Source organism: Heliangelus exortis, chromosome 2 (genome assembly GCF_036169615.1).
Source record: "Heliangelus exortis chromosome 2, bHelExo1.hap1, whole genome shotgun sequence".
Classification (NCBI taxonomy): Eukaryota; Metazoa; Chordata; class Aves; order Apodiformes; family Trochilidae; genus Heliangelus; species Heliangelus exortis.
In genome coordinates this window covers 93,497,865-93,524,618 of record NC_092423.1, presented here as the reverse complement: position 1 = coordinate 93,524,618, position 26,754 = coordinate 93,497,865, and positions in this window count along the sequence as shown.

Sequence of the window (26,754 nt, the reverse complement as noted above, 5' to 3'; positions counted from 1 at the left end):
ACAGTTTGAGGATTGGAAATAATCAAGCTTTCATTATTGCTGGCTCTAGGCAAAGACAATATTAACTCATAGGTATCTCCAAAATGCTGCTAATAAAAATGGTGCCTCTAGGGCATGTCAAAGCTAGCTCCAACTAGGAAGCAACACAGTCAATTTAATCTGGTATTGAAGCTGAGCTTTCAGCTGGCTTGTAATACAAGCAGATAAACCTTATAACTGATTTGGGCATGGGTCATATCTATCTGAAGTGTCATGTAAGTTTGTCTTCCTAGAATATACGGTACAGACATATTCTTCCTGAGGTGTGTTGTCTCTTCTCTTACAGCATTTTCTCAGGCCTCTAATTCTTCCTAAGCCCTCTAATCTTCCTCCCTGCCAGTTTCTAAATTTCTCCGAGTAAATACTACAATTGGTAGGTTATTTCTCTCTTATCACAATACTGAGTCTATTTCAACCATGCTTTCTCATCTAGACTTCCTTCCTTCAGGCTGAAATTTCTGTGCCCTTCCTACCAGCTGCAGCCTTTGGAACACATGGCTGCTTTCACTGGTCTGCAGTGAGGCAGGAGGAAGCTATAAACAAAGAGGATCATATTCAGACATAATCTACAAATAAACCAGTTATATGGCAGCCAAAATTACACAGTGAAGTATTTCATGGGGCATAAATCTTTGCTCACACAATAAAAGTTAAGGTTGAGTAACCTTTAAAGTATTCAGAATAAATCTGGAAGCTGGGAAAGAGTAAGTGAATCCTTAATGTGCCATTAGAAATAAAGACTTTAAAACTTTCAAAAATATAGAGCGCTATCACAGTTGTCCAACATCACCAGCTTAAGCCATTGAGAACTATATCTTCATACTGGCCTCCCTTTTGCCCTCATCTGTGCTTGCACAAATCTCTCACATAGGACTGCCAAATACACTGTCATTCTGGTAAATTATAAGTGTCATTAATCCTAAACCCACCCAGGTAGTGAGTTTGCATAAATCCTTGAAATAGTTTTTCCCCTCTAATGCGTTACAGAAGTACCATGTCCAAGTGCTTATGCCTACAGAATTAGAGAAACTCATCATCTTTTAAAATGGAATCTTTAAAAGTGGTGCAAACTTGTAGAGAATAAGCTAAAAAAGTAACTTAATAACTACTCTCTTCACAGTTTTTTCTATTGATATAAATAACACTTGTCTACATTAACAAATCTTGGTGCAATTGTATGTCTCCTTTCTTGTATTTTGTAAATTATAAATTATAGATCCCCATTTTAATATATATTTTTATATAGGAGAACATGTATTCAGACTCTTCTGTTACCAGAATGTGCAGGAACTGAATTATCCCTATCTTCATATTAAAAAGTCGTGCACCTCTACATTAAAATGATTTGAAAAATATAAATTTATAGGCATATCTTGAACAAGATGTCATCTATGTATTTAGATGAGCTGTTATTTCTCATAGTTCAATTTTCTGTAATGATATTTAATCTAACCCAACTACTATAAAGGTAGCTTTTCAGATGGATATGCACTAGTAATTGAAATAGAAACCATTCAGCTTAAAAATGAGAATTTCAAGTTGATCGTTTGTCACATTCATAAAATATATGGATAATTCAGTCCTATCCATAATTCAGTCCTGGAACAGCTTTCATTTGTCCTGTGAGAGACTATGAGAACCGTATGTCCTGTTTTTATTTAGGCTTTGCTACAAAATAACTAATTTCTGGCACAGTCATAATCTCTCTAGAAATCAAATTCTCCTTTCTTTTCTTTCCATGTGACTTCATTTCTGCATGGGAAAAAATATTGCTCAGATAAATATTTCCTGATTAGCATTTCTGCCTTGCTCAGTTCTCATCATTTAACTAAACTACTTGCACAATTTATATTGTTAAAAACATTTTGTGATCTTAACTATGCTAATCTGTACAAGAATAGATGGGTATAGGAGTGTCTACCTGTGGAGTTCAATAGCTTTTACTATGTTTAAGTCCACTGACTTTAAGGATATCAAAGCAGATTACAATATCCTCTGAAATAACCAGACATCTTAAAGTCTGTCATGCAGATGAAGAATGCAAGGATCTGGGTAGAGAGACAGACAGCCACTACTCATGTCAGTCTGAACCAACAAAACAGAATTCAGGCTCCTGGAATTTCCATCTCATGCTTTTAAGTATAAATGCAATAAAACTAGGACCATGCTATGGAAATATATTGTCCTGAATGGGACAAGATAGCAGATGAGATATATGTGTATAAAGCATATTTTTATTGTAAATAACAAAGGATTTTAAAAGCTAGACTAAAAAGGTATCAATTGGATTATAGGAGTGTTAGGATATTACAGTAGCAGACCAAGGTGTTAAGATAACAAACAGATATCTTAAAAAGAAAATATGTAAATAATTAAATATCTAGATAACAGTTACACAAAGCTACTTGTTGGAATGCTAACAAGCTACTTATCTTAGCTCTAGGTCTTATATTAGCTCTAGAACAATTATTTAAGTAATACCTATAGGCAATAATGATAATACAATGACTAGTTTTATAAGGAGCCTAAAAACTTAATGTATTCATATAGAGGGACCTGATACATCCTACCCTTCAGTGGCTACAGCCACATATCCCTTTTCCTCTTCACCAGGAGCAATCACTAAACACGAATCCCCTCTTGATGGAGAAGGTTCAGCACACCTTCTAGGGAAAGTCAAAAGATGGGAATAGCCTTTTATAGAATAAAGTGATTGGCTGCTGCCATTTAACTACTTAGCCGTATCTCCAACATCTTCTGTTGGAGAACAAAAGGAAAAGAAAGGAAAAGCTAAGGAAGCCTTTTCATACAAATTCCTACAGTTAGCTGGAGCCAAGCTGGGTGCAAAGCTGGCACCACAGGTACCAACTTGGCCTTCTGTTAGTATTTCCAAGGGTGTTACCTGTTCAGAATCTGCTATGCTTTTTGCTTTCTGTGGAAACTCTCCAACTCCAGGCCAAGACCAGTAAAGCCGAGGAAAAGAACAACAGAGTCATAAAGGGAAACTGAGGCAGACCCACTGAGGAAGAGCATCCTGTTACATATGATGGCATCATCTTGCATAAATTTAAACACACAATAACCACTGCTGTGTGGGACAACACAACTTTATGCTCTTTATCAGTTCCACATATTCCTCCATTGCAGTGTGTATGAGTAGAGTTACTATATGTAATTTTTACTTCAAAGTCTTCTTATGGTATCTAGCATTTAGCTCAGAAAATTGTTTTGTACAGTTTTACTTTACAGAGTATTGCAATTTTGAACCAAATCTGCTGATCACACGGCCCCTTACAATGTATTAGCTCAGTTCATGGGGTGGTTTTAATCTATGCTAACTAGATTCCCTTTGGAGGAAACTATAGTAAAAATTCAATGCCAGGCAAGAACCAAATGCAGTCTAGCAAGTAATGAGTTCATAAGGGACCTCATCAGAGGTCAGTGCTTCAGAAGACTTCAGACTGCATGCGTGGTAAGGGTATTTGTACCAGGGAACTGGACCAAATCTAGTTCAAAATAAAACCCCTTAACAGTACACAGGATTGTGGAAGAGATATCAGCACCAGCTGCTTTGATCTGCTGATCTGAATCTCCTCAGTCAGATTTGCTGATGTAGACATGGCTAATACCAGAAATGTTAAGTTGACTGGCATTGTATAGCTGGAAATAACTGCATGGAAATATAGAGAAATGAAAGGAATGCCAATCACCTAGGTGAAGGTCACAGCAAATCTCCAAACAATTCACCTAAGTTTAAAACTTAAGTCTTAGAGAATTCTAGGATATTAATTAATCTGAAGAGTGGGAACGAGAATTTGAGTGCCCTATCTTTCCAAAATTGAAGCACCAGCTACTGGAAGTTTTGCTTATAATTTTTATGTCTTTTCTCTTTTGCATATTTTGACAAACTTCTAATAAAACTAGCACTGAAAGAAAAACAAAATAACAGTTCTTATTCCCAAGTACAGCATAAAAATATGCAGGCAAACAAAGCAGCAGTTATGAATCCAGTGCTACTTTGTTTAGTAGCATAATAACCATTCATTTGAAGCTCCATGAAAAAAGAAGTGCTTGAGCCAGAATGTGGGCCAAGATTTTGTCCTTACATCCTGTTCATTTAATTTTATGCACATGGAGAGCATTTCAAAATAATACCAAAGCATTTAAGCACAGTGTAGCATTTAAATACATTACAGCATGCTAAAAAATGTTGTAAAGCAGTACAAAAGGTGGGGATCCAAGTTACTTCTTATGAGAAATAAGTAGTTCTTGTAAAATTTTTCAATATGAAATATGCATTATTATATCAGAAGGTAAGAACAGGTTGCAATAAAACCCCAGACACTTTCTATATTAAGTAAGTATATGAAGTATGGCATATGTTTCTCTAACATGATCCTGTCCCAAAACCAGAAAAAAGTAAGCAGTGGTTCTAGAGTATCTTCTATGTAAAGGATCATTTGCCTCTCCCTGATGAACATCAATATGCATCACATAATAAATCCTGCCCTTATTTTACAATCAACTCACTTTCAATGATATCTTGAGTAAGCAAAGATAATTAACAGTTTTCTTGACCTTAAATTTTTCAGGTAGCTGAGGCTGGACTTAGTGGCAGAAAACAAATGGATCCTCACATCCATCTTGTGTCTCAAGATAACACTGCACAGCCCATGGATAATGAAACTATTTTTGTCATTATTCATTATAAGAGTTATTACAACAGGTTTATAAAAACTTAATTTTCTTGTTCTATGTCAAACCTAGCAAGGGACTAACATACAACCCAGAAAGATACAGAAAGGCTAAAATGCACAAAACTGTGAAATCTGCTCTCAGTGCATCTTTTCTAATTGTACCATATTCTAAAAGCATAACAAAAAAATCCCCAAAATAATTATTTTATGTCTGTTTCTTAATATGACAAGAATTTTTTTACAATTTTCTGGGTATACTAGAGCTGCACCTAATCAAGATAAGTGAACTCTCAGTAGATGTTTAATCTTCTGCATAGTTTTAAGCAAGTCCTCATTACAGTCAATGAAGGACTTTGCATGCTTAAAGTAAGACATGCTGTTGGTGGCTTGTTGAACGATTATGAAACCTTAATGATTATTAGTCATTCAGTAGGGTTATGGCAGAGTAATAAGACATATCATCTTTTTTATTGATGTAAACATTAGAAGAGGGAAGATGATGTGGAACCTAGAATGCAGAAACACACACATTAATTCATCAGGACATCAATATCAATTTTGTCATTTAAATTAATAATAATAACAACTACAACAATTGTTTTTACAGGCCTATTAGAATATTAGAATATACTTTTTTTCTGCTCTGATGATTTAAAGTTGCTTTTGATTTCTTTCCTTTTCCCCCTTCTTTATACTGATCCTAACATAATGGTTGTGATATAAATCATCATAGTGGTGTTGGTTAGTGCTGTTGCATTTCTTTTGTTGCTGGAAGGAGAAAAATTTATGTGATTCATCCCCATTTTCAGCAAGTAAATTAGATTCATTTTGTTGGAAAATAAAATTCGTATGCAGAAATTATCTGAACATGCTACAATATGTAGGTCACTGCTTTATCACCCATGTATCTTTCTGACACAGCGTTTAAAAATATAGACGTATCCTATGGACTGGATGAAGCACAGTTACACAATATACTAAGTGTTCCAGCATTAAGGGTAGGCTGAACTTACAGTCTTAAAGCTAAGTATATTCATAATTAACCACAATGTTAAATTTTTCAGTAAAAAATCATTTGTCCTTCAGTTAAGACTGACTAATATATTTTTCAAATCTGGAGCAGACTGGGAGGTAATGACTACTTTATAAGTAAGTAGATTAGGGGGTTTTAAAGAAAAAAAAATATAATTTTTAAGAGGCATTTGGATAATTTTTTCATTAAGAAAAAATTAGTTTAGAATTAAAAAACATTTTGCTCAGAAAAAAAAAATAATTTCCCTTAACTTGAAAATGTTGGTTTATCCTAATTGAAATCATGTCTAAGAATTATTCAGCCTAAACTATTTGTTCCTAATGTTTCAATTTGGTAAACAAACTGAAACTATCATTTGTTCACACAACAGCAATATCTTATAAACACTGGCTGTAATTACTTTCCATAACATTTATTCTTCAGATATAGGTAGGTACAAGAAGGTCAATAGTTCTGACAAATGAATCAACATGGGATTTGTTAGTTAATGTGTAGATGAAGATGGTAAGAATTATGTATATATATATATATATATATACACACACACACACATATATATATATATATAAAATATATATATAAAGACTTCCAAAACTCAGAGATATAGCAGTGAATATATCTTGAATGAATAATTCTTTAGTGCTTTCATACTCTACAGTCCTATAGCACTCGGCACTTGAATGAGAGATAAACTCAAAATCCCCAAAATACCAGCTGGGGTCTTACAAAATCAGAACTCTTTCATTCTGCAAACAGGAAGCAAGAAAACCCCCAAAAGCTTATTTTAAGTACTTCAGTCCTAGAGTTTCAGCCAGTTTTAAAATTAATAAGCAAGTGACCTAATGGGCTCTGACTAACTTTCCACTTTTTTAAAAAATGGGGTTTTAATACAGGATATTGTAGAAGCATCTGTACCAGCCACCCACTTGCAACCTGAAGATCAGTGTTGATACTGATATGAGAGTATTGTCTACTGCTTATTACAAGAAATTGTTAGTGTTTCCTTGCTCACATCATAGTCGGAGTTCATAACACTGTAATATCTTTTTCATTCAATCCTGTCTTTAGTGATTTAATATAAAATTGCAATGCTTTTTCCCCAGAAAATCAAACCAGACTGTGTTCCTAGTTGCAATTCAACAAAATCAAAGGAAAATTAAGAAAGTCAACTAAATCTGGGTCTCAGAAGTTTCCTTCTTCTAGTTAACAGGGGTTCAGAGCTCTGGGATCACTGCTCAGTTTTTGTGCTTGGGATAGGCTACAGGAATGAGGACACTGCCTGGGAAGTTTCCAGACTGGCTTAATAACCATCCAGCTGAAGTTTAATACTTCCAAAGAAATTACACCATTTATGAAACCAATGTGTCCTCAGCCTAGGCACATTCCCTCTTGTTCCTCTTTATATTAATTTCCCCAAGAGACTTATCTAAATTGTTAGCATAAGATATGAGATTATAAAAAAATACAAATACATACAAATGAGCATCACTCTCTTCATAGACTGAGTATTGAAAAGAAAAGAAGTTTGTCTTTTTATAAGTTTTTTTCTGCTCCTCTTTGTGGGAGAATTCCCTCCTGAAACATAGACTTATTAAAATTTATTCCTTTCTTTTCTTTTGCTATACTGAAATAGGACTATTACATTTTTTACATAAATTATTATTATCCACAAAAGTCCCCATCTCCTGAAAACAAAGAAAGCATTTCTATTGATGATTCAGTACAATGCAGAATGGTTTTATACAAAATCTTTTATGCAGCACAAATGATTTTTTTTTCATGTGATAAGTTTTTACATAAACTCAATATTTTGAATTCAGCTGAGGAATCACTTTCCTACTAGTTCAGTAGTTTTCTATTTCCTTTAAGGAACAAAAGCTTTCGTCTGTTTGCATGATTTAATACCATAAATTCAAGTGCTACTAAGAACAGTATAATCCACAAAGCCCCATGGTGAAAATATTTTCGTTGTGTCCTGAAGACAGCAGTGTACTTTCTCTCTCTCAAAAAAAAGTACTCCTTAATATCATCTTTGTTCATAGTGTAAAATCAGTACTTATTTCATTAGTTTAGAATCTACTAATTAGATATGCTACCATTACATAAAAATAACTCTGGAATCTTTCCTGGAAAAAAAAAAAACCTATACAAAACAAAAAAACCCACAAAGAACAAACCCAAAAACCTTTGTGCCTTATGCTGGAAGCAATGGCTTGTCACAGTTTCAGTGTAAATCAGTGGGAATTAACAGTGATTATCTCACTGATCTGTTGTGAATGTAACTCTAAGTAAGGAAGGAAAAAACATTGTCATGGTCCAAATAGCATCAAGAAAGACACAAACATAAAATGTTCCACTCCTGGGCTTTCAAGGTATTAGCATTCTGTAGAAGTGCAACAATAGATACCATACAAATCAGTAGTGGGAAGGCAATTTTCATACAGCCTGGTTCTTCTCTTTCATAAAGCCATTCTGCTGCATGGAGCTTGTTAGCAAGCAAGTTAGTACAACATGGTATTGGGGGATTTATATATTTCACCTAAGGCAATGGACAATATTGCTGTCTCAGCAATCTAAACATACATGGTCTTCTGCCACATTAAGTGCAGATGTGTAAATACACAGATACAGACATGCATAACTCATTTGAGTGTAGTGGTACATGGAGAGATGGGCTAAACACACCTAAAGGAGCAAAGCAGCAGTCTCAGCAGCAGAATTGTGGTTGTTCATATTGTAGAATGCCCTGTGGGGCTTCTGTGGCCAATGAAGTCTTGTGCCTGGTCTATAACAAGTCAACTGTTTAAAAGCATAACTGGCTCTTAATCAGGGTCTCCTATGCCAAGGAACATCCTTTAGAAATTACCTTGAAACTCTGAAGAAAGCAGCTGAGACATGAGACTGCTAACTCAACAAAAATCAGTGCTATTAAAAAAAAAAAAAAAAAAAAGCTCTATGTCCCAGAGTGGTTCAGAGTTGAAAGGTGTGCCTCAAGGTAAAATGAAAAAGGAACAATTTAAAATTAAATTGCACATCTTCATTGGAGTCTAAACAACTGAATCAGATGAAGCCCATAAAAATTATTCGTATACTCATGTTAGGTTTCTCATAATTAATATTAGAGCTATTTGTAACAGGCTGGTTTACTGCTTCGTTGTCTATGAAATTCATGCTTATCATGCATGCTCTATTGAGCTCTACCGTGTACAATTTGTGGACTTTCTGTGTACAAATTGTTCAGGGAAATTCTACTTCAATACACTACAATCTAAGACTTTCAGACCTTCAATATCTACTGAAAGTCCAAAGTTGCACATATTATATATAGTAAAGACATTTTCTCAGTAAACACTGCCTAATTTATTGCACAATCAGATTATCTGAATGGACTATTCAAATTCTGTAGCCCCATTCCCCTCTCCTTTCCTCCTCTCCTCTCTTTTTTTATTTCTGTCTTGCAACAAGCCTTATTTTGGAAGTTGCATCCAAAGGCAAATGGCATTTGAAACTGAAACAAGTAAAACTGGTCTGCTGAGCTCAGAAAAGATCTGTATTCATGAAGAATTTGCACTTTCGTGTAAATGTGTGGTAAATTCATCCAAGATGGCATAGACAAAAAAAATCATATTTAAGAACCAGTATCTATATTTGCTTTTAACAAAAGACTACATGTGATCTGCTCCTTCATACATGAGAAAGCTGTAAAAATTAATATTATGTAGCTTCCAGATATTTAAGATGCTTAAATCCCTTTTGAACAAAAAATCCATTCTACTTTTCACTGACAACAGTTGTCTGTGGGCAAATCTTTTTATTTTCTTGAATTTAGTCTTTGCATCTCACCCTCAAAAAACTGTCTAAAATCTCAGTTAAACTTTTAAAATCTCAGACTCTCTTCTTCATTAATTTTATCTGTCAGATATCTTCAACTGGGTATGCTCCTGGATCTTGGTTACAACACCATTCCTCTTCTCAGATTAGCATTTCTTTTAAGGAATTACCTGTTTCTCATTTTTCTATCCAGTTTTCTCAGAAGACCTCCTAAGACTTTTCCCTAGACTCAGAGTAAACAATGAAAAGAGGAGTACCTATGGAGAGAAAGGATGAAGAATGCCTCATATACTGAGGTGAAATTCTGTCTGATCATGATGTAGATACATGAAGAAAATAAACAGTTTTTTAAAATATACTAGTCTCTTTAAAAGATGCAGAGGGTGGAAAAATCCTAACACACAGTCTCTTTACAGTGTTCAATCATGAAAGACATTTTAGCTATTAATAAGATTTCGTGTACCACCTATTACACACACTTCTCCATCCTCCAATCCACTTGAAAGTTAAATTAGTCTAGGACTATTAAGCCTCATTCTCTCTAGATTAATTAGATGATGACTACATACAATTTATTTTCAGTGACATTTCTTTAAACATTTTCATTTAGATTAGAGTTTCTACTCATTTTTAAACACTCTGGAGAAAGCAGAAAAGATTTACCATCACAGGCATTTAAACAAGCAGCATACTGGATTTGAGAATGGGTTTTTAAAAAAGTGTATTTCCATGTCTTAAAAGAAAAAACAGTCAATGAAAAAACCTGCTTCATAAATTACCAAAATAAATAAGGTAACCAAACCTCATGGCATAAAGAATTGCACTTTCTTTCTGCTATATTGCAGTATTTTTTTATCCTTAAGCAGAACAGCAGTATAGCAGGGAACAGTGGCTAATGTAATTTCACTGTGACAGCGGTGAAGTTGCATGACAGGATTCTACTTACTTTATTATTATGAATGATTAAAATTCTGGGGTCTTTAGATGCTTCATAGCAAAGATTTTTTAAATTAAGAAACACCTGAGAGACAACTGAAAATTACCATGTATGATCTGCTGAAGGAAACACTGGGTACGTGGAATTCCTCCTTTACCTGGAGCACAGGCATCTGTAGACTTTCCAAAGGACACAGAATAAGGAAATCACTGAGAGCCAAAGCTTGAAGTAACACTGTCAAACAATGCTTGATGCAAGCTGAGGATTACATACACACAGGAATCATGCAAGATAAATCATGATCTATTTTATTAAAACTGACTATACCATATTAGAGTAACAAGAGTATATGTGAAATCTGTATTAACATCACACTACCTAAATTAAGAATATTTTTCAATCTCTTTTTTTCCCCTTGCTTTCAAACTCCAGTTGCCCCCTGAGATCTGTTCCATGTATTTATACCATTAGTAAAAAGAAATTTATCTACTTCTGATGAAGAAACTTGTGGAAATGGGACAGTGTTTTACTCTTAGTATCTAAGCAACAGAAAGTCTTTTGTCTGATTCATAAAAATGGACCTACAGAAGTAAATATAATTAGCTGTGCAAGGAGGGAAAGCAGATTTTATTGATGACATGGTTCATCAGAACAGAAACTTAAGAAACAGGACATAGTCCCTCAAATTGAGGGGAAAATATTAAATTCATCTAAAATACTGAAGGTTAGTATGGGTTGAAAAATACATTACCTGAAGCTAACAGAAATAGCACCAAAAAAATTTCAATAGGTTATCTCTGCCATGAAATTTATGGTAGGACTTTCACAGTAACTTTTATCTTTTAACAGCATAAGAAAAATTATACTTTCTTTGCGTCCTAATGAGGTATCATCGATATTCCTATCTAAAAATCCATACCTACAATGGCTAAAAAACCCTGTCTGACACAGAGATGTATGAATCTCTGCTGAGAAATTAGTGGTTCGGACTCTCCTCTAGCTGGTTAGCATGAATTCATAAAGCTAAATAACAGTCATACAGAATTCATGGTTGGTGACTCACTCTTACCTTGTGCAGAAGTTTATAACTACATTAATATCTGAATACCATACAAGCTGTAATGTATTTATTTTCACAACAGTCCTAAAACAGAAAAGTACTGTTTTCTTCTGGTTTTCTCCTGGGAACTAGAGTAGAGAAAATACTAAAAAATAGATACACTAAGGGTCTCTATCATCAGCTAAAATACACAGCCTGAAATTAGTCCCACAGAAAGGCTTACTGGCTTTGTAGATGTCAGTGAGCTGGAAGGGAACTACTTATGCTAGCCAAGAAATGCCTGCAAGCTTGGGATCTACGCTTGAGCATCTCATGCATACTTCCCTCCCCCTCCACCTCCCATTCCAAACCACTACCCCAAAAAAAGGTATTAATGTTACACCATAGCAGTCAGAGAAATACAAATACCCACCCCATGAGCCAGACAAGAGACCAGTCATCTTGGAGGTGATTGTGTTGAGCACAACTTTCTTGCTTGATGGAAAGCAGCATTTGATCTCAGCTCTTTGACATCCCAGGAGACTATCACAGTAAAAAACTTTACCAGGCATTTCTGCAGAGGGAATTCCCACAGAATTTGATTCACATACATACATAAGTGGCCTTTATTGACCAAAAGAATCCATTAAATAAAAAGACCTGCAGTCATTTTTTTAGCTTTTAATCTATGTGATTAGTGAGTGATGAATTACATATGATAACAATAATGATTAACAATATAAAGTAAACCGGTTTCAACTGAGAAGTTGAAAAAACCTCAGTCTCCAATATCTTAAGAGTATGGGATCAAGTAAACATAGAAAACGTATATATCTATGTCAGTGGAAAGCCCTTTAGCTTTATGGTTATTGACTTTCAGAGCTAGTGAGAGGCCAGATATGATACAAGATAACTTTCAGATTGACTCCTTTCGGCAAGATTTAGTTACAGGAAAAATGCCTTAATATCAGTGTAAAACAGGGGTTAAAGAAGCGTAGCAGCAGCAGGTTATTCAAGCCATTTGAACATCTAGAAATTTAGACTGATGGAAACAAGGATTATATTTCTCCATACTACAGTGCTCCATGTCAGAAACAACACCACTCCTTCTGTGGCGGAGAAGTGAACAAGCGTGGCTTTTCTCTAAGATTACCCAGCAGTCAACCTACCATGGATCCATTTAACTTAACATCTAAAGAACCACAGATGCCAAAAGAGAAGAAGAAACAACAGTTTATTATAAGGCATTAGAACAGACAATGAAGTAGTGATTTGTTATCTTGAATCCCTCCCTACCCATTAGTCTTCATATCACTGTGATTATTTTAGGTTATTTTATACAAAATCTGTCAAAAAAAAATCTTTTGTATTCTAACTAACATATGTCCATATTGTTTGTTATTTAATTTGAAATAGTGAATAAAAAAAGGAAATATTGACAGTTAAACTTTTATTTATTTATTAACATTAAATTCTTCTTTGATATCACACAAACAAATAAACAATTTCTCTTTCAAGCAAAACTGCAGGTGGCACTAGTAACTTTTGTTGTTCTAAGATGCTCAGTGCCAATGATTCAGCCTGCATTATTTTAATTGGTAAGACAGATGTATATTTTAAAAAGTCTGGACCATGAAAACCTTCCAAATTAGCTGTCTCTCTTCCAAACCAGGTAGCCAGACAAAGAAAAAAAAAAAAAAAGAATAAAAGCTCAATTCAGCCTCTGAGGCAGTAGGCAGCAATGGAACTGTTTTCTTCTGTAATCTGGCAGCTGCTGAACAGTTTTTTGTTCATAAATTTACCAAGCTTATCACTGGGCATGGAAATACCAGGCATCTGCCAATGTATTTTCACATGTTTGGAAACAAATGCACATAAACAGCATATTCAGAACTTTAACTTACTGTTAAAACAAATATTTCTGTGTTTGACACTTGACTTGAAAGCATCGCTACACTTGACTACCATCATTACTGAAACACTTCACCTTTTTTTCTCACAATTTTCTCAACAGAAAAGCCTTATTGAAATTCAGAGAAGTCTTCATTGATGAAATGAAAAGCTATTAATCATGGAATTCAATGATAATATCATGCAGAATAAAGAAACTCCCTCACCACTTGATATCCTTCCTGTGTTCACTAGCGGAGAGGGAGTTGAGAAAAAACTCTGTTTAGTCTCAGCAGGCAAGAGTGAAGATGCATGCATTTTCTTACTGATTTAGTAAGGCTTATTAAAAGTTTCTCCCACTGGGCACAAACAGAGAGACACTCTTGACTAAATTTACTAGTTGATCCATAAATATCACAGGTTTCTTCACTCTGAACTTTCACTGAAGGGGACTGTCTAAGTCACCACCAACACTAAGAAAGAAGCAGGTATTTACCTTTATCTTACCATAGTCCTTTACCTTCGTCCTCTCTGTCTCTGTGTCATTCAAAATCATACAGCTCAGGAAAAGAGTAGCTGAAAGAAAAAAGATTAGCAGCAATTCCTCTCTCTGTTAAAATTTATGGGAAATATATTTTGAAAGAGTTCCAGATTTCATTTCAACACTCCAAACGCTAATATTTTTTGTAGGAAGGAAAATTAATTTTTTTTTTAACTTCAGGATACTCCAAAATTATGTTCCTTTCTGAATTAACCAATCTGCGCTGTTTACCTTGACAAATGAAAAAGTATCAGTTGCAAGAGCAGCCTCAAATATTTATGACTTATGGTGGTATTTTAAGTGGACAGCTGATTTGGTCTGTAGAAGAAAGGACTCCTCTGTGGAACAGAACAAGAAAATGAAGTAGTACCCAAAGCACTTATTACATTTTTAGATCCCTGATTTGAAATATACAGCACTTATTCCCCTCCCATGAGTGAAGGCCAATCTAGAAGGCAGCAAGCACATCCTTTTGAGTAAATTTGCCAGTGCCAGCCACACGTCAAAGATGATTAGTGAGGCAGAGATGCCAGCCACCTCCTCTGACATCAGAGGTCAGATAAAGGAGAGTGCGACAAAAGCTGAAAAGCATCAGCCCTGCGATGATGCTGTGGCTGACCTGGCATACCTGCTATTCCCGTCACTTCTCAATATTTCTTTTATTGGCATGCCCTGCTGTGAGAAGTGTCTCTCTAGAACTGGCAGCTTGATTTCAGCCTGAGGAAAATAATCATAATATGGCAGGGGAGAATCAAACTGCCAGCTCCTGCCTTTCAAGTAGTGAATTGAGTGCACTGAAAAAGGGCAGATAATATTCAGCTCACACCATTCTCAGATGGTGCAAACACCCAAGACTGCCATAAACCAGGCAGGTTCAGTCTGTTGCACTAAAAGCACACTTTTTTTTTTTTTTTTTTTTCCCCCCCCTCCTTGGTAAGAAGCAGTCTGCAAAATAGATAAGAAAAGCAGCTATCATGCTTGGAGGCTAAGACTTCCATGGAAAAATTATGACAGGGTATCTGGGCTACCAAATACCCTTGCCAACAAATGAGGATATCTGATTTTAGCCTATGAGAAAGCTATTTCTCCATTAACCTGTTCTCCTTCTGTGAAGACCACCTTTTATACATGCATTGTGTAAGTAGTGCACAGGTCATTTACAGTATTTTGTCCTAGTAGTTCTTTTTCCTGGGCATTTTCATGTTCTTTTTCCATTAAGAATCAATGTTATTAATTCTTAGGCATTTCAGAGTGGTGCCTTATCAATCATTGTGACATTGGAGATGCATCTTCCTAAAGAGGTGATAACCTGGTGTATATTCTTGCACTGAATTCCCTTTAAAGGTTTTGAACACATTGTGTCAAATGTTATTCTTGTGTACACTCCTGAATGGGATTGTTTGCAGCTCTGAAGGCTCAGGAGCCAGTGGCACTGCACAGCTACTCAGAGGGGCATAACTTGAGTTTATCATACTTTTTAAAACTCAGCAATGATTGTTGAGAGGAAAAGAAGGCCATTTCATCTTGGATTCTTTTATTCAGAAAGTATCACAGTCACATCTTTCTGAAATGCCCTTTTCTTCCTATTTTTGAAAACTAAGATTCAAGTGAGGTACTAAAAAGGGTAGCACCTAAAGTGTCCCTTTGCTTTACACATGCTTCAAAGTTCACAGCCCAGAGGTTTCTTATTTGTGAACAGAACTCTTAAGTAGAGATCATCACTGAAGTAATTGTTGAAACCCTTCATCAGAAGCACCTCACTTTTCTTCACTTCTTATTCATATCAGTTACCTTCCAGCAGCAGTATGAAGCCATTTAATCAATGTGTTTATAGAAATGAATTTATTATTTCAACATTATTTTGAATTTAGGGGAGAAGAAGGTGGAAGGAATTGGCTGGATATTGCATATCTATTTTTAATTAACCCACTGCAGCGTTATTTGAACTGAGTAAGCCTTTCTTGCTTTATATTGTTGAGCTCACAGAAACAAGAAGTGCTTTGTGCTCTTTGCTGCCTCTGCAGAATTAGTCCATTAGCTAGCACTATTTCTTCAGATTGTGCCAACCTCGCTGGTGCTGTTGGTCAAGAATGCCCTTTCACTGTATGTCTGTGATATTTTTTATGAAGGTAAGTATTTTCATATCAGTTCCATTCAGATTAAAGAAAAAAAGTTGGCAAAGTAATATCTTTCAAGCGGATAATGTATTTTCTTTTATGTCGATTTATCTGTCTCCAGGCAAACAAAGAATCCAAGAAGTTCTAGCTTTCAGCTTTTAAGATGCTGTAAGTCCACATAGTCACCCTACACTTTAGTAAGCAAAAGCAGGATGCATAACTCAGTTTTACTTAGATTGCTTATCATATTTGGTTTGCTGAACTTAGATATATGCCCTGATTTTTAATCTCCTGACTGAACTTTGCTTTCACAGCTTACCTCTGGAATTGTTTCAAAATACTGTGTTCATGACTACCCATTCATTAGTCCTCCTATCACTTTCTTTCCCCGTTCTTTCTCCAAACTCCTCAAGGAGAACACACAAAACCCAGCATCCAACATTAGGTACATTCATAGAACTGCAACAGAATATTTCCAATGTGTAATTGCACTTCTACTCTTAAGGTACACTTTGAAAATTCAGTTTCATTTTTCCACTCACATGCTGGCTCAAGTTCTCTTTCATTGCTGCTGAGACACAGAAGTTTTTCTTTGAACTGTAAAAGTGAAACACACTTGTACAGGAAATAAAATTATGTTTATTGCACAGGCTCAGCAAGAGTTCCCATAAGAAGTCAGCAAAATTGCTTGTATTTGCTTATATATGAGAAAGATGGTAACAGATAAGATTACCACAGAGTATTTAGTAGGTGGCTTTTAAACAAAATATGATTATACTCTTAGAATATATTATACCAGCAGGTATAATGATGGGTATCTATAATGATAAGTATCTATCCATAAAACCCCTAATTATCTGTCTCTAATTATATAACATTGTAACACCATTTAATTTAGTTACCTTTTCTTCTATGATTAAATTAATTTCAAACAAGATGGTACTGACATGACAAAAATAAGAGCACATACACAGAGAATAAACATGAGCTATCCTGATTTTCTCACAACTTGGAAGATAAAAGTCTTTCTAGTTTGCACATTATTTTCCCAGAACAATTTATGTGCCATTTCAGTCCTATGTATCAGTAGACACTATTTGGAACATTTTTAATACTTTTTTTAACATATATGAATTACAAATGCGCGTGCTGTACATATTTTTATCACACCTGTAAGTAAAGATGACTCTATGAAAATTTAAAAAGGCTTTAAAAGCAAAGAAAGTTAGGAAACAATCAAAGAACATATAAGCATGCAAAATTCATAAACAAAAAATAAGAGGGTTTCAATTCTTGTTTCTTTTAGAAATGTCTGGAAAAATCTATTCTTCCTGTAATATTATCCTCTGACATAAATGAAGAATTTTTAAGGAATGAAACTAATAGGGAAACGAATAACCAGAGTCAGATGAAGGAAGTTATTTTGGGAAATACATATCCAAGGGTTAAAGAGAGCAAAATTATAAGCAGTGAAAAAGGAATTTAATGATTCTCACTGTATATTTAAATTTTGTACTCAAGATCAATAATGCCAAGAAGAAATTGATTTTTCTTTGGAAAAGCAATTCTAAAAGAATTTTTCCTCTGCAAGACTTTCTTCAAGTACACAACCCGCACTTGCAATAATCACATTGACCTGTTTGCTGCCTCTCTTCATCCACAACTTCTCAGTTTATCCAGAGAAATTGTGGATGCCCTCTCCCTGGAAGGGCTCTGGGTCAAATTGGAAGGGATTATGTGATCTAGTGAAAGATGTCCCTGCCCATGGCAGGGGGGTTGGAACTAAGTGAGCTCTAAATGTCCTTTCCAACCCAAACCATTCTATGGGGCTAGGAGTCTATGTTTACCTGTGGCTAGTTCAAGTTATTTGCAGAAAAGATGTATTACACTGAGAGTTCTTAGCCAACAGAAATTATAAACTCCCTGCTCCATGTTGCCATCTCGTAACCATGTCCTAATTCACAACAGGGGATTCTTGGTTATTATTACAATTTCTGTAAATAACCATAATGTCTGCAGTTGGTTAAGAGCCTTTTAATAGTTCCTACAATGAAATGCCAATGAAGGCTAAACTGCAGCAGCATAAAATTCAGCTGTTCTCTATCTGCATAATAAAACTGGATTTTGGCTCTGCTTTTACAGACTTAAATATTTCATCCTGAATTATGGCCCACTAGTATTTTACAATGTCACTCCTCCTCCACCTCCAATTCTAAATGTAGCACTGAACAAAGATTATCACTAAGAAATCTATTAATTCCTTGATGTGGCCAGTAAGGACTTAATACCCAGAGCAAAAGTGATTTTATGAGCTGTTTTCTTAGCCCTGCTGTCACCTTGATATCATTTTATATTTATGGTGATCCCTCAACAAATCCTCATCACTCCTTTTTTTCTGCACACACAGATGCTGTGGATGTCTATTTTTATAGTCATTCTTACTTGGAGATTTGCCCACAGTGAACAATTTTGGCTGTCTGCTAGTAACCAAAGGTATTATCCATGTTGAACTCTGCATTCCCAAGTCCACAATACATGCTAATTTGAGGTTTCTAAGAGATGCTTCAGTCTGACTACCATTATTTGCCTTTCTTAATTCCTGAGCATTCCTCACAAGCTAAACAAAACAATCAATAAGGACAACAAAATAAACAGACCTACTTTAATGAATTATGTAAGTATACATAAAGATTTAAGAAAATATTCCCTATTTATGGCTACTATGTCAATTTTAGTGACATAGCTTTGTCTGTGAGGTGTTATTTTGGAAAAAAATAACCACCACCACCAAAAAGTTAAGCACCTCTCTACATTTATTGCTATGAAAGAAATCTCTTTGGTAATGGATATGTGAGGAGCTGAAGTGTAACTCTGTTCAACTTGCTTTGAGAAAAGTTTCCAGAGAATACAACTTACTTTTGAGAAAACTCGAAATACCAAGTGTCAGATAATCAATGGTGCACTGGGAAGAGATTCATCAGGGAGATAACATGGCCTAACAAACTGAAGGCTTTATAAATCAGTGTGAGAATCCTGCAGTAGACCAGGAACTGCAGGGGGAATTAACAGTTCACCAAGTAATGATTTAAAAGACTCTACGTAGGATGCACTGAGCCAGCAGTTTGGTAAGCTGGCTGAACCAGGTCAGCCCAGCAGCATTTCCTTGGAGGACAAGGAAAAGTGAAGTTCAAAAATGGAAATACTGTGTGGGAAGCTCATTGACTTCATGCAGAAGCAGAAATCATAGAACCAGAACCTTCTTTCTCTCCTTGCAAGTGGGAAGATAAGGATGTAAACATCTGGACATTACCTAATTTTTTGAGGGGAAAGGGGAATACTCATTGTCGTATGTTGATCCTGGCTGAATAACAGGTGCCCACCAAGCTGCTCTCTCTCTCCTTCTCCTCATCTGGAGTGGGGGGCAAACAAAAATAATTAAAGGTTTAGGGGTCAAGATAAGAGCAGAGAGGGATCACTCATCAATCACTTTAACAGGCACAACAAACCCAACTCAGTGAAATTAACTTCATGTATTCCTAATCAAATCAGAGTAGGATAATTCTGTGAATTCTGTGATAATGAATCACAGTAAAGCTTAATCTTAAAGCATCTTTCCCCCTTCCATTCCTTCTTCCCAGCCTCAACTTCACTATCAATTTCTCTACCTCCTCCACTGCCAGCAGAACAGGGGATGAAGAACAGGGGTTGCAGTAAGTTCTTTACACATCATTTTTACCACTCTTTCCTCCTTATGCTCTTCCCCTTCTCCTGCATATGGTCCTTCTTCCATGGCAGACAATCCTCTGGGAATTCCCACAATGTGGGTCTTCCCATGGGCTACAGTAACTGCTCCAGCTTGGGTCCTTTCCACAGTGTGCACTCCTTCAGGCAGAGATTTCTCCAACACAGGTGCCCCACAAGGTCACAAATCCTGCCAGCAAACCTGCTCCATCATGGGCTCCTCCCTCCATGGGTCCACAGGTCCTACAAGGAGGCTGATCCAGTGTGAGCTTTCCATGAGATCAGAGCTTTTTGGGTGCATCTGCCTGCTCTTTCATCAAGTTTTCCATGGGCTGCAGGTGGATATCTGCTCCACCATGGACCTCCATTGGCTGCAGGAGATTCCCTGCCCTGGTGTGTGGAACACACTGCTCCCCCCCTTCTTCACTGACCTTGGTGTGTGCAGAGCTGTTGTCTGCCCATATTCTCTCTCCTCTTTTCTCTCTGCTGTTATGGAGCAGCTTTTTCCTTTCCTATTTCTGACAACAGAGAGGTGCTACCATCATCACTGATGGGCTCAGCCTTTGCCAGTGGCAGGTCCACCCTCGATCTGCCTGGCATAGGCTTTATCAGACATGGAGGAAGCTTCCAGCACATTCTCACAGTAAACACCTCTGTAGCCCCCCTGGCTACCAAATCCTTACCACGCAAACCCAATACACTCTTCCAGCTTGTTACTCCATCCAAATATTAAAAAAAAAAATAGGAAATACACTGGGAAATGTGGAGAGGAAGAACTTGGCTGCTGTTGTTACAGCCATGTAGCAATATTCACACACAAACTGACATCTAAATCTAAGCTACTCTGAATAAGGTTTTTCATTCTCAATGGAATTTTATAATAAAAATAAGTAGATTATTTCTTTAAAAGTATTCACTGTTTTCATACAGCTCTGTTTAACATAAGAAGAGCAGTAATCTCTTGACAAAGGATTAAACTCTATGTCTCCCTCATATTTTGATAATAAATGCTCTACTGCTCTGCTAAGACTTTACACTCCATCCCAGCCAGTTATCTAATTGCTGTTCAGTTCAGAAAGTAACACAGAACACCCACTGCACACCTATGTCACCACACAGGACAAAAATAATTTCCTATTACTTAGTAACAAACTTAAGGTTCTTCCTGTGCAAGCTATTGTCTCCTGTGCAATTTTTGTTTGAGTGAAACCTCCAGAAATATGCTATAAAATGTACTACTTCTTATTCCACAGACAGATGAAAACATATATAAAGAGGGAAGGAAGAGAGTAAAAAAGAAGATGCTTTATTCATATATATTTTTAACTTAAAAAGGTGCAACAGAGAAGGGCATTTACAGAGGAAACAAACCTGAGAAAACAGATTCTATGCCCTCCTCCAACATAGCCTTTCCATATAATTCTGGGCAAGTTCCATAATTCCTCCATACCTCCATTTCCCAAATGCAGTAACAACACCTTGCAGCAAGTTGCTCAGAAACGGGGAAAAGTAGACGTGCAAATAAGCCAGATAGATAAATTTGCACAGATGGACAGAGATTTAAGCTGCATCAGTTTATTAAAGTGTGCCATTTACAGGTGTTTGCAAATAAAATTGGCTTAAATTAAGCCATAACCTATTGGAATTAGAAGTGGTCTGTTGTTAGTGACTATACTTTTAACATGAAGATAGAATTTGATCTCTCAAAGACTATGGAGCTGAGACAATATATGAAATATCTGAGTCTATCTCCAAATGCCTCCAGGTGAGAGGGAAGGATGAAGAGGAAAAACTCCATCATTTTTAAAATCATACTTGTAGCCTTATTATAATGTTAATATTTAATAAGGATTTAAAAGACCAGAAGTGAGAATTTCGTTTAACAACCATAATTATTCATGATGAATCTTTCTCCATCTGCTATTACCATAATTTCTTCAGGGGATTATAATGTACCTGTTGGCCTTTTCCTATACAATAAAGCTTTTCTGGGGAAATCTGTAGTTATAGTTGATTGATAATAAAAAAATGAACTCTGTTATCTAACCCCTTTGTCCTCATACAACTATTTTACAGGTGTGGATTGAAGTAAATTAATGACTGTGGCATTCTCTGAAATCTGTTCTCTGGGGCAAATTCTTGGCTGTTTCTTGGAGTCATTTCTCCCCTCCCCATGTCTTGACCATGGAGGTCACTTTTTCTCTAGATTCAGTTGGGAAACTACTATGGGACATCTGTTTATACAATAATATGTATTAGTGCGTGATCACAGGTGCAGTTCAACCTGGGTGCAAGAGTAGGATTCAAAGCTTATATATCTTCAGAGCTTGCAGCTTCTCACTATGAAATAACTGATATTAAGTATTTCTATAAAAAAAATTTTAACAAAAAGAGAGAAAAAAAGATAACAGGTGGTGTGTATAAAACTTTCTCCAACCTACAGCCTACCTTCTATTACAAAGGATCATTTTTATGCCACGGGAAAATTATTTATTCCTATACTTAAAAACATGAAAAGAAACTAAATCTACATACAGGACAATATTAATCTCAACAATAAAAAATTCTACTACTACTTTCATATTGTATATCACATACCCTAAGAACTCTGCATAATGTCTTGTTATGCATCAACTTGAACAGTTTTTATTACTGGCTATATTTTAGTACTGTTCCCAAATTCTCTGATAATTCCATTTAAAAGAAAGCAAAAAAAAACCAACTACACAAAGGATGTGTCCAACAAATTACATTTCTACTTTTTTGTTTGTTTGTTTGTTTTAAATATTTGCTTTTATTTTCCTGTAAACTAAATCTGGGGTTGATACATCAGAAAAGTATTGGATGCTTATTTCCGGAGTACTAATTAAATGCATGAATTTATTTTATTTAATCTAGGTCTACAGAGAAATTATATAACAGACTCAAAACCGATAAAAAATATTGTAATTATAAATTAAGTTCCACAAGGATATCTGCTGGCCTATTTGGTGCATACAGTGTACAAAGACCACTTGGTAGGAATAGAAGCATATATCTTAAATATCTAATACACTTCAGAATTAGTGGCACTGCGTTCCTCTGGGCCTTCTTTCTATCATTTCCATATTTAGACATAAATGGTCAGGGCAGGACCCTCCGTGTTCACTAAGATGAAGTTTACCATAAAGCAGAAGGAACATAAGCACTTCTTCTATGTAAATACTTTGCTGAAATCTAGCAGCCTCATCATGAGGATCTGCCATCAGATGAAAGAAATGCTGCCTGCATCAGGGGAAGAGGTACCGTATCACGAAGACTGCTATAGCCTTAGAGGGTTAAAAGCCAATGTCTCTAAAGAGTAATCTCTGAAGTTCAAACTCATGAAAGTTCAAACTCATGAATACTGCTTTCAGGGTTATTTCCAACATATCTGATTTTCAGATGACCTGTTCCTCTGAGCCATTCTGTACCTTGTGCCACTTTCAGCACTCTTGAAATGAGACAATGCGTTTTTAGTCACTTCTTTCTTAACTAGAGCTCAAGCACCTATCTCTTCTTTCCTTGTCTGAACCTAGGTTTCCTTTCTTTTACTTAAAATAAAACTCAGGCATTTTGGCACAAACTGCTTGACTCCTCTTGAATCTCTGAACTGTTGTGCAGTATAATTGGCTCTGTTTATCCTCCTCCCCAATGATCTCATGCAAGAGTGAAGAGCCTGCTGGAAAAGGGTAATAAGTAACTTTGTCTCTAACACAAATTGATGTAAAGAGCCTGTAGGGAATACCTGATGCACAAGTAATTACACAGGATCTAGTGTTCAGAGCATGTCAAGCTGAGAAACGGTGTAAATGTCAGTTTTCCTGCTGTTGTCACAAAAACAGCTTCATGGACAGATCTTACAGTTTGTAACACTATGTCAATGCAAAAACAGAGAACATGCCTGCTTTCCTATTTACACGTGTAAATATAAGTAACAACCTTGGTGTCATCAGAAGTCAGGATGGTTTCCTGACTGAAAGAAGTCCAGTTTCCTCAGGATGGTACCCACTTCAGTGTTAGGTTATCTAAAAAGAACTTACTATAATCAAAGAAAATCCTTTCGTGAAGTAACCCTAGCGGGTTACTAGGTAAAGTCCTGTAAAGGGAACCTGTAGTTCTCACCATATAAAAATCAAGAATAGTGTTCCCTTAGTACAGATTGGGAAAATAACAATTCATTTAGAAAGAAAGTTAAGGGAACAGCAAAATTAAAAATCAGAACAAAATTTTTTTTTTTTTTGGTAGCTAAACTTAAAAACAAAAGAAATAAAAAGATTGATCACCTAATTTTAAGACTTGGACTTTCACATTAGTATTTTAATTCTGTAATGGGAGATATACTCATAATAGGCCCTTAATTACAGGTATCACATGTTCTTAATAACCTTTCATTTTACCCTGCACTCTAAAAAGAGTTGAAGGTTATTACAGAATTTCAGGGAACTGGAGATTAGTAAACCAATAACAATGTATCAGATTTTTAACTTTAAAAAACTGGGCTTATCTGGCTTCATGACAATTACTGTAAGATACTCCCTGTGAAATAAGAAAATGGTACCTACCTAGTTCCTCTGAGAAAGCATTTTGTTAGAAGTTAGCAACCTATATGACAGACACAACAGGAAAATCAGTGACTTTACCAGCTTATCAACTAAACAGTGTCTTCAGAGTAATTGCTGACTTACACAGCTGGTGAGCAGAAAGAAATCCTCACTATATGTCCTGTTACCACTCTGTAAAAGCAGAGATGCTTCAGCCTCAAGAACAAACTATTTTCATTTCTAAAAATGCTAAGCTGTTGAAAAAATAGATTGAGAATGGGAAAGAAAAGATAATTAATCTCTTTTTCTTTTTCTGTTAATATTTGTGCCTACAGCCAGACTGAAGGTCAGCCTGGTACCACATGAGAGATTTTGTTTGGGGAATCCAGATGCACTACAGTCTGGGAATGAAAACAAATCCAAATGTTAGGGTGACAAAGTGCAGGGGTAAAAGTACTTATTATTCTCAACAGTATGTTCAATTTACTCCTAAAAATGTTATAACAAAGAATGACCTTTCATTTCTACATAAAAGAATATAAATCCCAAACAAGTTTAAAAAAAGTACTGACAAACATCAACACAGCAAATTTTTTTTCATGAGAAACACTAGATCACCTCAGGCTTTTTGAGAGTCTGAGCACTGAAATTAGAAACATTGCTTGAGAAGTATCCGTGGTGGTTTTACAGTGAATGTTCCACACTTATTCAATAGGAGAAATTTCTGATTACCAAAACAGTTTTACTTATTATTAAAGGTATATTTTTTTAACTCTACTCTACCAGTATGTATCTTCACTAGTACTTGGAAAATCATTATAAGGGTGGGTTCAGTAAAACGAAGGAAACACTGGGAAGAGACGAACATTGTTTTGCTGTATTCTCCTTTCTCCTTTTATGAGTAAAATAGTTCAAGACCTACATGAGTTTGAAAAATTACACTTTAGCATTTATTACAATGAAAGCTTAATTAGGAGTGGTAGTACTAATTTTCTAATTTTCTTTTTAAATTACAATTTAGATCATTACATTCAGCTTAATTAAGTTCATCCTGTAGTTTCAGTTGGATAAGCTATCAATTTTTTTCTGTTCTAAAGCAGAGCTCATAGCAATAACCACAAATGAAGCTATATAGAAGCCATTGTTTTGGTGACCTGTAAATAAAATAGGTGTACAGTTGCCTAATTTTATCAATCTAAGAGCAATTTAAAAATTCAACTAGAATTCTCTTATTTGTTTAGTCATATTAAAAGGTTGAATAAGAGTCGGTTTACATTTGGGATTGGAAGGATGAAAGAGTGTCCAAGGGAGAAGAGGATAGGAGTTAGCCCAGGTCAAACTTTTCCAGTTCCACAACAAACCCACTGGAGGACACTGGCAAGCCCATTGCTAAAGCTGGTGGCACCTATGGAGAAACACATTAAAAAAAAGAATATTGCCAATTAACAGAGGGAAGAATGAGAGGGAAAAAATGTGTCGTGTAGTACAGGACACCCCTTTGTACAGTTGGGGTCAGCTGTCCCAACTGTGTTCCCTCCCAAAATCTTGTGCACCTCCAGTTTACTTGCTGGTGAAACAACGTGAAAAGCAGAAAAAGTCCTTGACTTTGTCTCAGCACTGCTCGGCAACAACTAAAACATCTCTGTGTTATCAACATTATTTTCAGCACAACTGTGAAACAGAGCCTCATACTAGCTACTGTGAAGTTAATTAACTCTATCACAGCTCAAGCCAGCACACTTTAGTTAATTTTTTTTTTTTTTTTTTTTTTTTTTTTTTTTTTTTTTTCCTGAAGGGGTTTGTGGACCTCTAATTGTGGCATTAAACCCAAAAACCCCCAAAACCAAGAACAAACAAAACAAACAAACAAAAAACCACAAAAGAACACTCACATAAAGCAGCGATTCATGAGAATATAAGGTAGAAAAAGTAAATTGCTTCATTGCAATAAGCCCCTCTTGCATGTAATGTATAAAAAGGCAACTGTCATCAAAATTCTTAATTTATAATGTTCACTAAAAAACAACTAACTGAAAAGCATTAATCAACATCACTAACTTAATGTGCTTTGTCAAACTTCTCAGTCTCTTCTGCCAAAGAAGAGTATTTTTGACAAGTAGATTGATTAGTGAGCTAACAATGTTTGACTGAGGGCAGAGTGTGTGACAAGAACCTTAAAAAAAAAGATGTTAGCAGTAATTCTATTTGCTCATACCAAAGCTGTGTACAATGCTATTGTTTTGCAAAATGCATGTCAATAAGACTGATAAATTACTATGTGGTTATAAGAAACTCTGTTTCAAACTTGATCTCATTCTCCTTGTGGA